This window comes from Pygocentrus nattereri, chromosome 15 (assembly GCF_015220715.1).
Source record: "Pygocentrus nattereri isolate fPygNat1 chromosome 15, fPygNat1.pri, whole genome shotgun sequence".
NCBI lineage: Eukaryota > Metazoa > Chordata > Actinopteri > Characiformes > Serrasalmidae > Pygocentrus > Pygocentrus nattereri.
The window spans coordinates 14,762,112-14,773,928 of record NC_051225.1 but is presented as its reverse complement, the minus strand read 5'-3'; positions in this window follow the sequence as shown (position 1 = coordinate 14,773,928).

The following is an 11,817-nucleotide window of genomic DNA, read 5'->3' as shown; positions in this document are numbered from 1 at the left end:
AAAAAGGTATGAAAGTAATTATTTTTGCTCTTCGAGATTTAGGCATATTTATGGGGCATTACTGTAGGAGCGGGCTGTTTAATGTTATTTGCAGAAAGCACACATTGTTTGCATCAAGCGCACGAGAAGTCGAGGGTGCAGCTGGAAGAGAGACATGACCTTGCAGCACCAGCTCTATGTTACTGCTCAGCCAATGGCCTACACATCTCGTGTAAGCTACTCACAATTAATGATGGAGGCAAGTCTGAGAGTAGACAACTCCTTGAATTGCCGCTCAGCCTCGGCTTCTTTTTGCAGGAGGGAGCTCAAGGCACTAGTACACCCCGTGGTCAGATAGCGGAGATACTGTATAGTAAGAGGAAGTCATTTACTTTTGCTTCAAAGAGAGAGGGAGTATGTTCCGGAGAGAAGCTGGCTACTACACTACGCAGTTATGTTGCATCAGAAAAAGATAACTGGAATTGAACTTGAAGGAAACTTCTGTGCTTGTGCTGGTTCTGAGCTGAGACAGTACTGAATACTATGCAGTGTTTCATTAAGCACACAATTCTTACTAGTGTAGCATATAAAGACATTTTTTGGTTAAAATTTTATTTTGAACCATTTTGCCAGCTTTTTCAGCAGAGCAGCTTTTGCCTTGCATTGTTCTCAGCGCAAGTTTAAAGGTTATGTGTGTGGAATGGATTTTTATTCTTTCTCTAAATCATATGTTATTTTGGACTGTACAATAGACGGTGTGGATGGCAGGGGTGGAAAAGCCAGGGTCTTTTTCCAGCCCGACTCCGGCGCAGAGTGTAAGTGCTGACTCGCGGGACCCACTTACAACTAAGACATGGTATGCTTTCATCCCGTCTGGCTGAATGGTGAAATAAATAAAAAGAATGGAAAATGGCTGCTCTCCGGGCTGTACCCTTGCTCCCCGGCTCTTTGTTAAAACCCTATCTCTGCTGCTCCATTGCCCCTAGCTACATTAAATCCCATTAAATTCACCTTCATTAAAGCAGCCCCTCTCTGCTCCTCGCCACGGCCCCTAATGCGGGGCCTCTCAAGGACAAAGCTGTAATGAGGGTGGACTGGATTTAACCTTGAAGAGTACAGGTTTTCATTTCCAAATCAATAACTTATGCTTCAAAACCACCACTAGATCCAGGCTATAATTTTCAGGCATTAATTGTGCGGATTATGTTTCTCCTGCAAAACTATGATGCCAGAAAAGGCATTTAAGCTATAAGGTCCAGTGTACATATTGCATTTAGCTTTGCTGCTCTTTTTTCCCCTCCTTTGCCTCTGTCCGTCTCTCACACACGATATGAATTGACAGCTTGCAGATTTTTTGTATCAGCGGGGTTTTGTGCACGGGTCCTGGCAGGGTAACAGACACAGGATATGATTTCAAAGAGCCATTATTCTGTGTGTAAACAATTAGGTGATAGGGGCCATTTTCAAAAGCGGCAGGCAGGCAACATGGGCTCGGATCTTCCTTGCACACCTCCATGTGAAATTGCAGGCTAGTGTCGTCATGCGCACTAAATACGTGGAAGGCAAAAGCGACTTCCATCAGAGTTGTTTGATTTGCACCCAGTCAGTCGTTCGACGGTAGAAGAGGAAGTGGAAAATGGTGAATTATGAATAGTAATTTGAGTGTGGGGTAAGATGGGAAGGCAGTAGAAGTGCTGGGGGATGGAGGGGGGAGAAAAGAACACCTATGATGAAAGAGAGAATGCACTTCACACTTCCTCTTCCACAACTTCGCTATACATTCTCCTTCATAGAGACCAACTCATGTCATCATAGGATTTCTATAGGAAGTATTAATTTGTCCTGCGGTGATAATTTCTGCTCGACATGTTCATAATGTGAAATATTGGATCACATCCTGACTTGGGGGGGTGGAGGTGGGGTGATCATGGCAGCTTAATTTTTTAATCAAATTCCCTCTTAAATGGGGTTTTATTAAATTACACAGCTCACACTGTGGGAGTGGGCCACCGGCAGCAGTGGTGCAGTGTAAAAAGAGCTTCTCGGGATAATTAAATAAAATTAATAAAAATCTGGAGCCGAGTGAGGAGAATAGGTAGGAGGGGAACCCGGCGGCCATTTCTCTTCCCAGATTCCTACTCGCTCATCTGGCTCCTTGGGAATCTAAAATGATGGAGCAAGGAGGGGGTGGACAGTTAAATGAAGAGAGGGAGTTTGGAGTTTTTGTGCCTTATGAAGGGTTTTTTTTTCCCAGAAGAAGGAATCTCTATGATCAGGTTTGGTATGCCATGCAGAGGATGCTACTATCACTGTGTAGTGTTTGAGATGCCACCGCAACTTTGGCTTGCAAGAAGTGATGCAATGTCCGAAATACGTCGGAGCATAATTTTTGATTCTTCATTCTTTTAAAGTGTATTCCACAGTGAACCATTGTATACTTCCTAAGCGTTTTGGAACTAAACAGAGAAATCTCTTTCACAGTTGGTTCATCACGCATTAGGTATACTACATTAACCTAAGGATCGTCTAAAAAAAAAAAAAAAAAAAAAATCTAAGTATTAGAGTTCTCATGATAATAATAATAATAATAATATGTGTTAATAGCACAGTTTAGTTTCTGTTTAGTCTTTGCCAGCATCACATGAGTGATTATGAGGTTCCAATGATTGACAGCTGGGCTCATCACCCAGAATGTGTTTGAGTTTGCCGCAAAAAGGGCATGTTATTTGGCCACGGCAAATTCTTTGGGTTGTGTCCTTGGATTCTTTAAATTTTTTTTGGATGCTGCCATCTTTTCATCAGCCTAAATGTTTCTAAATGAGTCTCAGCAGCGTGAAATTATGATAAATGTCGAGTTGGGTTGACGTAAAAGTCGCATGAATTCCGATCTGGCTGTTCAGACTGAGTCGCAGTTCCTCAGATCGGATACATATCAGATTTCAGTACCACATGTGAAAGATTCTTAAATCGGAATTGAAAACATCCGATTCAGTGTGTTTATCTGTTCACACTGACACAAAGACACACATATGTGTCACAGATAAATAGAAAAAGCTGATTTGGGCCATTTTTACCTGCTGTGTAGACGCAGCCGCTGTGTCCAACTGTCGCAGAGTCAGTGACACTCTGCTGTCTAAACAGAGCCTCCCACATTGTGTTTGTTTACTAGTGTAGCAGTGTTCACTCAGCTTTTGTCACAGCATGTATAGGTATGTTGTTATTTTTTAAGGAGCACGGTACTGGACCGATACCCAAACCAGCATCTGTTTTGATGCATCTCTAGTGCAGTACTCACAGTGTAAATGTACCTGCAGCACCATATAAGGTGGAAGGAAAATCAAACGAATCAAAAGAAGCTGGTGTATAAGAAGCTGATTTCAGCTTCAGTTCATTTTTGCTACACTCAGAGGAAGCTGCTCTGGACTCTGCATACACTCACCTTTGTCTCGTTAGGGTTAGCAAGCAATATTGACCTACATATTGTTCATTTCTGTTGGTACTGTTGGCCTAATAAAAATATTTCGGATTTACTTCAGTTCTTAAGTATGGTTCTTATTACAAGTGAAACGACATCCAGAATAATATGCCATTGTTAATCTACAAATAAGGTTATATATATATATATATATATATATATATATATATATACTGCTCAAAAAAATAAAGGGAACACTTAAACAACACAATATAACTCCAAGTAAATCAAACTTCTGTGAAATCAAACTGTCCACTGACAATCAATTTCACATGCTGTTGTGCAAATGGAATAGACAACAGGTGGAAATTATTGGCAATTAGCAAGACACACTCAATAAAGGAGTGGTTCTGCAGGTGGGGACCAGAGACCACTTCTCAGTTCCTAGGCTTTCTGGCTGATGTTTTGGTCACTTTTGAATGTTGGTGGTGCTTTCACACTCGTGGTAGCATGAGACGGACTCTATAACCCACACAAGTGGCTCAGGTAGTACAGCTCATCCAGGATGGCACATCAATGTGAGCTGTGGCAAGAAGGTTTGCTGTGTCTGTCAGCGTAGTGTCCAGAGGCTGGAGGCGCTACCAGGAGACAGGCCAGTACACCAGGAGATGTGGAGGAGGCCGTAGGAGGGCAACAACCCAGCAGCAGGACCGCTACCTCTGCCTTTGTGCAAGGAGGAACAGGAGGAGCACTGCAAGAGCCCTGCAAAATGACCTCCAGCAGGCCACAAATGTGCATGTGTCTGCACAAAGGGTTAGAAACCGACTCCATGAGGATGGTATGAGGGCCCGACGTCCACAGATGGGGGTTGTGCTCACAGCCCAACACCATGCAGGACGCTTGGCATTTGCCAGAGAACACCAGGATTGGCAAATTCGCCACTGGCGCCCTGTGCTCTTCACAGATGAAAGCAGGTTCACACTGAGCATATGTGACAGACGTGACAGAGTCTGGAGACGCTGTGGAGAGCGATCTGCTGCCTGCAACATCCTTCAGCATGACCGGTTTGGCAATGGGTCAGTAATGGTGGAGGGCCGCACAGCCCTGCATGTGCTCGCCAGAGGTAGCCTGACTGGCATTAGGTACCGAGATGAGATCCTCAGACCCCTTGTGAGACCATATGCTGGTGCGGTTGGCCCTGGGTTCCTCCTAATGCAGGAAATGCTAGACCTCATGTGGCTGGAGTGTGTCAGCAGTTCCTGCAAGATGAAGGCATTGAAGCTATGGACTGACTCGCCCGTTCCCAAGACCTGAATCCGATTGAGCACATCTGGGACATCATGTCTCGCTCCATCCACCAACGTCACATTGCACTACAGACTGTCCAGGAGTTGGCGGATGCTTTAGTCCAGGTCTGGGAGGAGATCCCTCAGGAGACCATCTGCCACCTCATCAGGAACATGCCCAGGTGTTGTAGGGAGGTCATACAGGCACGTGGAGGCCACACACAATATAGAGCCTCATTTTGACTTGTTTTAAGGACATTACATCAAAGTTGGATCAGCCTGTAGTGTGTTTTTCCACTTTAATTTTGTGTGTGACTCCAAATCCAGGCCTCCATTGGTTAATAAATTTGATTTCCATTGATGATTTTTGTGTGATTTTGTACATTGCACATTCAACTTTGTACAGAACAAAGTATTCAATGAGAATATTTCATTCATTCAGATCTAGGATGTGTTATTTGAGTGTTCCCTTTATTTTTTTGATCATTGTGTGTATATATATATATATATATATATATATATATATATATATAAAATACACTATGCTGTCATACATACCAACACCATCAGTACTCGTAATTATTATAACATACATTTTTTACCATGCTGTCCACTACTAACTATACAATCATGAAAAATTTCTATTTATTCTTTTATTGTTGTTCATGTAGTTAATTTATGTGAAGTTAATTTAGCATGTTCTTTAGTGTTGCAAATTCACCCATGGACGTGGAGAATCTTTATGCTCCTACTTATGTTTGAAACACCAAGCGCCAAGGATGCCTAAACAGCTTTACTGTTTTATGCCTTTAGTAGAAATGCTTTGGTTGCTAATTATATATCTGTGTGCGGACGAGTGGCTCAGGGATATTTGGCACTTGCGGTGCATATTAAAGGCTTAATTGAGCATGTAATCTGGATAATTGGAGGAGTGATGCATTGCTGCTGTTAAAGAAACTTCATAGAGCCACTGTTTGTCTCCTTTCCATGAAATTACATTGATGTTTCTTCACTTTTTGAAAGGGACCGTTTTTCTTTTCATTTTTAACTGTTTTTTTCTCTTTATGATTATTATTTTTTTGCTTCTGCATAGATGTGAGATGTTAAATGTTTAGACTCATTATCCTGTTTTTATTTTCCTTTCAGCAGTGACATTTTCTAGACTTGGTGTTTTGGCTGCTAGACATTTGGACGTCATGGTTGTCGCTGGTTTCTGGAGACACTGTCTGTTATTCTTAGGCCCTGAAGAGGTCTCTAGTGGTTCACTTGGAGACTGGGCCGTCCCTTTTTCAGCCTCCCCCTCTGCCCTAGTATCATATGGAGTTGGACGCCAGCCATCTATCTGTAGTTCAGTGCCCATAGATGAAACTGATATGTGTGTAAAGGCATTACAAACAATCTGGGAGGCCCTGTGGTTTTTGGGGTGGGCATGCAGCACTCATGCCCTAACCACAAACACTCTCTATGGAGGAGAACTCGGCTGGCTGTTCATGGCCTGCTTTGTGTGAGAGGCAGCAGGCATGATGGGATCAGCATGTTACACACAAAGACACACACACGCAGTGGAAACCAAGCCAAGGTTCTGGCTTGTAGTTGCCTGTTATATGTTCTGTGTGCCCCTTGACTCAGAAGGCTGTGTTCTAGCTCACTGTTGGGTACTGTTAGTTAGAAAAAGAAAACTCTTTGAACCTGGGTTCTTAATGGTGAAGTTATCACACACCACTGTAGAACAGATTCCCTATCAGTGTACATGATAGGGGGGGATCTCTCTCTCTCTCTCTTACACTCTCTCTCAGGAGCACTCTGGTCCAAGCCTGCTGCGGTGAGGTCTTGTTTGAATTAGTTTACGGGCGGTGAAATGAAAAGCGCCCCACTGTGATGTGAAGGGCCTGGCCTGAAGGCCCGTTCAGAGCATCTCTGGCTGAAAGGCATATTTATATCTTCCAGACCAGTAATTAATCACTCCTGGCTTGCTGCTGGTGCTGGTGGTACATGAGGGGAGCTGGAGAGAATGAGGCAGAATGCGTAACTCATGAATCCTGCCTGAATTCTACTTTTGTGCTGCCTAAAACCACACAGCGCAGCCACAATTAAAACGTTGATTTAATTTATGGCATAAGAGATGTTAGATGTTAGGTTCTAGTGGTGTAATGATACTCAAATTTCATGATATGATATATGCTGTGGTTTGTGCTCCACAATATGGTACATTTTTGACAAAAAAGAAACCTAATTATGCATAAATATATTTGGGGTGCCATGCAGGAAAGTTTTTTTCTTACATTCATAGTTGTCACTTTTTGGATTGTATCGCAAGCTCTCAATTAATAATCACCCAACTAGCTCAGTCAGTAGAGCACTCTTAATTTCAGGGTCGTAGGGTCGTGGGTTCGAGCCCCATGTTGACCGTGGTTTATGATTGCTTTATGTGGGGCGCTCGTGGGCTGGAGATTAGGAAACCAGCCTTGTGATCGGAAGGTCACTTTTTCGATCCCCAGAGCCGATGGAATGTGACTGAGGTGTTCTTGAGCAAGGCACCTAACCCTCAACTGCTCCATGGGTGCTGCGGATAGGGCTGCCCACTGCTCCGGGCAAGCGTGCTCACTGCCCTCTAGTGTTTGTGCATTCACTAGTGTATATGTGGTGTTTCATGTGAAGGTGAATGTGAAGGTGAAATTGCCCCATTGTAGGACTAATAAGATTCACTTACTGTTAACAGCAATCTAATATTAATATATAGGGCTAGGTATCATTCATATTTGATATCAATGCCTTGACTTTGATTGGATTTGCTTTTTTTTAATGCTTTTTTTTAATACCTTCTTGTACACCGAATGTCAGTCTGTAATGTAAAACCCCAATTCCAATGAAGTTGGGACGTTGTTCAAAACATAAATAAAAACAGAATACAATGATTTGCAAATCCTTTTCAACCTATATTCAATTGAATACACTACAAAGACAAGATATTTAATGTTCAAACAGATAAACTTCATTGTTTTTTGCAAATATTCACTCATTTTGAATTTGATGCCTGCAACACGTTCCAAAGAAGTTGCTCAAAAAACACCTGTTTGGAACATTCCACAGGTGAACAGGTTAATTGGAAACAGGTGAGTGTCATGACTGGGTATAAAGGGAGCATCCCTGAAAGTCGTTCACAAGCAAGGACGGGGCGAGGTTCACCACAACTGCCTGAGCAAACAGTCCAACAGTTTAAGAACAACGTTTCTCAACATGCAATTGCAAGGAATTTAAGGATTTCATCATCTACAGAACATAATATCATGAAAAGATTCAGAGAATCTGGAGAAATCTCTACAAGTAAGCGGCAAGACAGAAAACCAACATTGAATGCCCATGACCTTCGGTCCCTCAGTTGGCACTGCATTAAAAACCAACATCATTCTGTAACGAATATTACCACATGGGCTCAGGAAAACTTCAGAAAACCAATGTCAGTGAAATCAGTTCGTCGCTTCATCTACAAGTGTAAGTTAAAACTCTGCCATGCAAAGTGAAAGCCATATATCAACAACACCCAGAAACGCCGCCGGCTTCTCTGGGCCCGAGCTCATCTGAGTTTGACTGACACAAAGTGGAAAAGTGTCCTGTGGTCTGACGAGTCCACATTTCAAATTGTTTTTGGATATCATGGACGTCGTGTCCTCCGGGCCAAAGAGGAAAAGGACTGTCCGGATTGTTATCAGCGCAAAGTTCAAAAGCCAGCATCTCTGATGGTATGGGGGAGTGTTAGTGCCCATGGCGTGGGTAACTTTCACATCTGTGAAGACACCATTAATGCTGAAAGGTACATACAGGTTTTGGAGCAACATATGCTGCCATCCAAGCAACGTCTTTTTCAGGGACGTCCTGCTTATTTCAGCAAGACAATGCCAAGCCACATTCTGCACGTGTTACAGCAGCATAGCTTCAAAGTGAAAGAGTGCGGTTACTAGACTGGCCTGCCTGCAGTCCAGACCTGTCTCCCATTGAAAATGTGTGGCACATTATGAAGCGCAAAATACGGAGACCCCGGACTGTTGAACAACTGAAGTTGTATGTCAAGCAAGAATGGGAAAGAATTCCACCTACAAAGCTTCAACAATTAGTGTCCTCAGTTCCCAAACGCTTATTGAGTGTTGTTAAAAGGAAAGATAATGTAACACAGTGGTAAACATGCCCCTGTCCCAACTTCTTTGGAACGTGTTGCAGGCATCAAATTCAAAATGAGTGAATATTTGCAAAAAACAATAAAGTTTACCATTTGAACATTAAATATCTTGTCTTTGTAGTGAATTCAATTAAATATAGATTGAAAATTCAGATTCAGATTTAGATTCAGATTCAGATTCCTTTATTGATCCCAGGGGGAAATTGCAGTCATTACAGTTATTTATATAAAAGAATAAACACTTTAATAATTTAAAACAATATAGAGAAATTTGCAGTATGTACACGAGATTTAAGTACTTATGAATACAGTAAAGTGGCGGTGATTGTGATAATAAATATGAAACATCTGGTATAAAGCAGTTCAACTATTTAAATTAAGTTAGTGTCCTTCTGAGTTATTGCACACACAATTGTTGTCATTGCACATATGAACAGTTAGGTATTGAGTTTTGTGAATCACACACCGAGGGAGGAGTTATAGAGTTTGATGGCCACAGGTAAGAATGACTTCCTGTGGCGCTCTGTGCTGCATTTTGGTACGATGAGTCTTGCAAAGCATTTGCAAATCATCATATTCTATTTTTATTTATGCTTTACACAACGTCCCAACTTCATTGGAATTGGGGTTGTAAATGTGGAGATATTTACTGTCACAGACCATAGTCTGAGCCCTGATGTTAATAAAATGCATGTGCAATATAATTTAGACAGCCAGTTTTCTCTTTGAGGCTGCTGAGGCTGTTTACTTAGGGTCTGAAATTTTGTATTGAATGATGGAAACTCATAAACCATAAATATATTTTGATACTTGATATATATTTTGAGCCCTATTAACACACACATTGTAACATCTCTACTAGTTTTTGAGGTGCTACCTTTGAGTCACATGTTATATTTATGTTGGTTGTTTTTATATGTTGTACATTCTTGTGATTTTTGTTTTTTTTTTGTGATGTTTTTGAGAATCATTTCACCATATTGAGTTGCTGAGTGTGTGCAGGACTCACTGTTGCATTGAGATTAAGGAGAATAAACTGCTTTTAAAGGTAATGCAGGGCAGCGTGGCAGGGCAGGATCTGCTGACAACATTCATGCTCATATTCCAAAATACTTCTGGCATGCTGTCATAACTAGAAGATGCGATGCTTTGTCTGGTTTCTCCGCATTATTTAGTTTGACAGGTCTGATTGCTTTCCTGCACTCTTATCTTCCCTTGAGGGATGATGACTTTACAAATAGGGCATTGATTGGAAAAAGAGTTCTGTACTGTCAGTGCCTTCATTGCGTGGTATTTTGAAGTAGTGCAGTCAATATCAAGGCAAGCTGTCCCTGTGACCCATCCTGGCACCAAAATGTGTTTATTTTGGAATGCATTTTGGAACAAGTACCTATTGTGCGAAGCTAAGCCAAAATGGTACACTGCTAAACCTCTTGTGCATCCAGGAGCATTAACAAGATGAAATGGCACTGCTGTGGGTACTTTAGTGTTAAGACTGTTTTATTGTTTTAAAAAGATATATGTATACAACCCCATTTCCAAAAAGGTTGGGACGCTGTGCAGAATGTAAATAAAAATAGAATGTGATAATATGCAAATCATGTAAACCATATTTTTTGAAGGAAAATACTACAAAGACACATATCAAATGTTAAACCTGAGAAAATGTATTGTTTTTTTGAAAAGTATTTGCCTATTTTTAATTTGATGCCAACAACACTTTCCAAAAAAGTTGGGATGGGGGCCTGTTTACCACTGTGTTTCTGTTCACCACCTCTTCTTTTAACAACACACTGTAAGCATTTGGGAGTCAGTGTATGATAGATCTGGACTTCAGGCAGGTCAGTTTAGTAACTGGACTCTCTTAATACGGAGCCATGCTGTTGAAATACATGCAGAATGTGGTTTGACATAGTCTTGCTGAAATAATCGAGGCCTTCACTGAAAAAGACGCCGTCTGGATGGCAGCATATGTTGCCAAAACGTGTATGTATTGTTCAGCATTAATGGAGCCTTCACAGATGTGCATGTCACCCATGCCATGTGCACTAATGCCCCTCTAAACCGCATGAACAATGGCTTTTGAACTGTGCACTAATAACAAGCTGAGTGGTCTTTAGCCCGGAGGGGACAGTGTCCATGATTTCCAAAAAGACTTTCAAATGCTGATTCGTCAGACCACAGGACACTTTTCCACTTTCCCTAGGTCCATTTTAATTGAGCTCAGGCCCCAGCCCATGCAGTGATTTCCACTACAGAATCATGTCTGTTTTTAGTGCACTGCTGTCTGAGGGCCCAAACATCACAGCCAGCAAATAGTAGTTTTTGGCCTCGTCCCTTACATACAGAGATTTCTCCAGATTCTCTGAAACTTTTAATGATGTAATGTACCGTAGATGATAAATTCTTTGCTATTTTGTGTTGAGAGACATTATTCTTGAATTGTGGCACTATTTGATGGTGCAGTCTTTCACATAGTGGTGAACCCTATCTCATCTTTACTTCTGAAAGACTCTGCCAACCTGAGATGCTATTTTATACCCAAACATGTTACTGACCTGTTGCCACAACCACCAGGTGTTTTGCATAATGCAACTTTGCCAGCCTTTTGTTGCCCCTGTCCCAACTTTTATGGAACATGTTGTTGGCATCAAATTCATAATAGCAATGTATTTTTTAAAAATGATAACATTTATCAGTTTAACATTTGATATGTTGTCTTTGTAGTATTTTCAATGACATGTAGAGTTTAAATGAGTTTTACGTAGTTGCATGTTGCTTTTATTTATATTTTGCACAGTGTCCCAAGTTTTTTGGAAATGGGGTTGTACATATCTCCTTCAAGATGCAGTGAAGAGGTATATCGGAAGTGTGGCTTGCTGAGGCTTGAAAAGTCCATGTTAAGCACACCTAAATCTCAGCTATTTGACAAATTTCAGACCGCAACACATGCTTTTGTATAA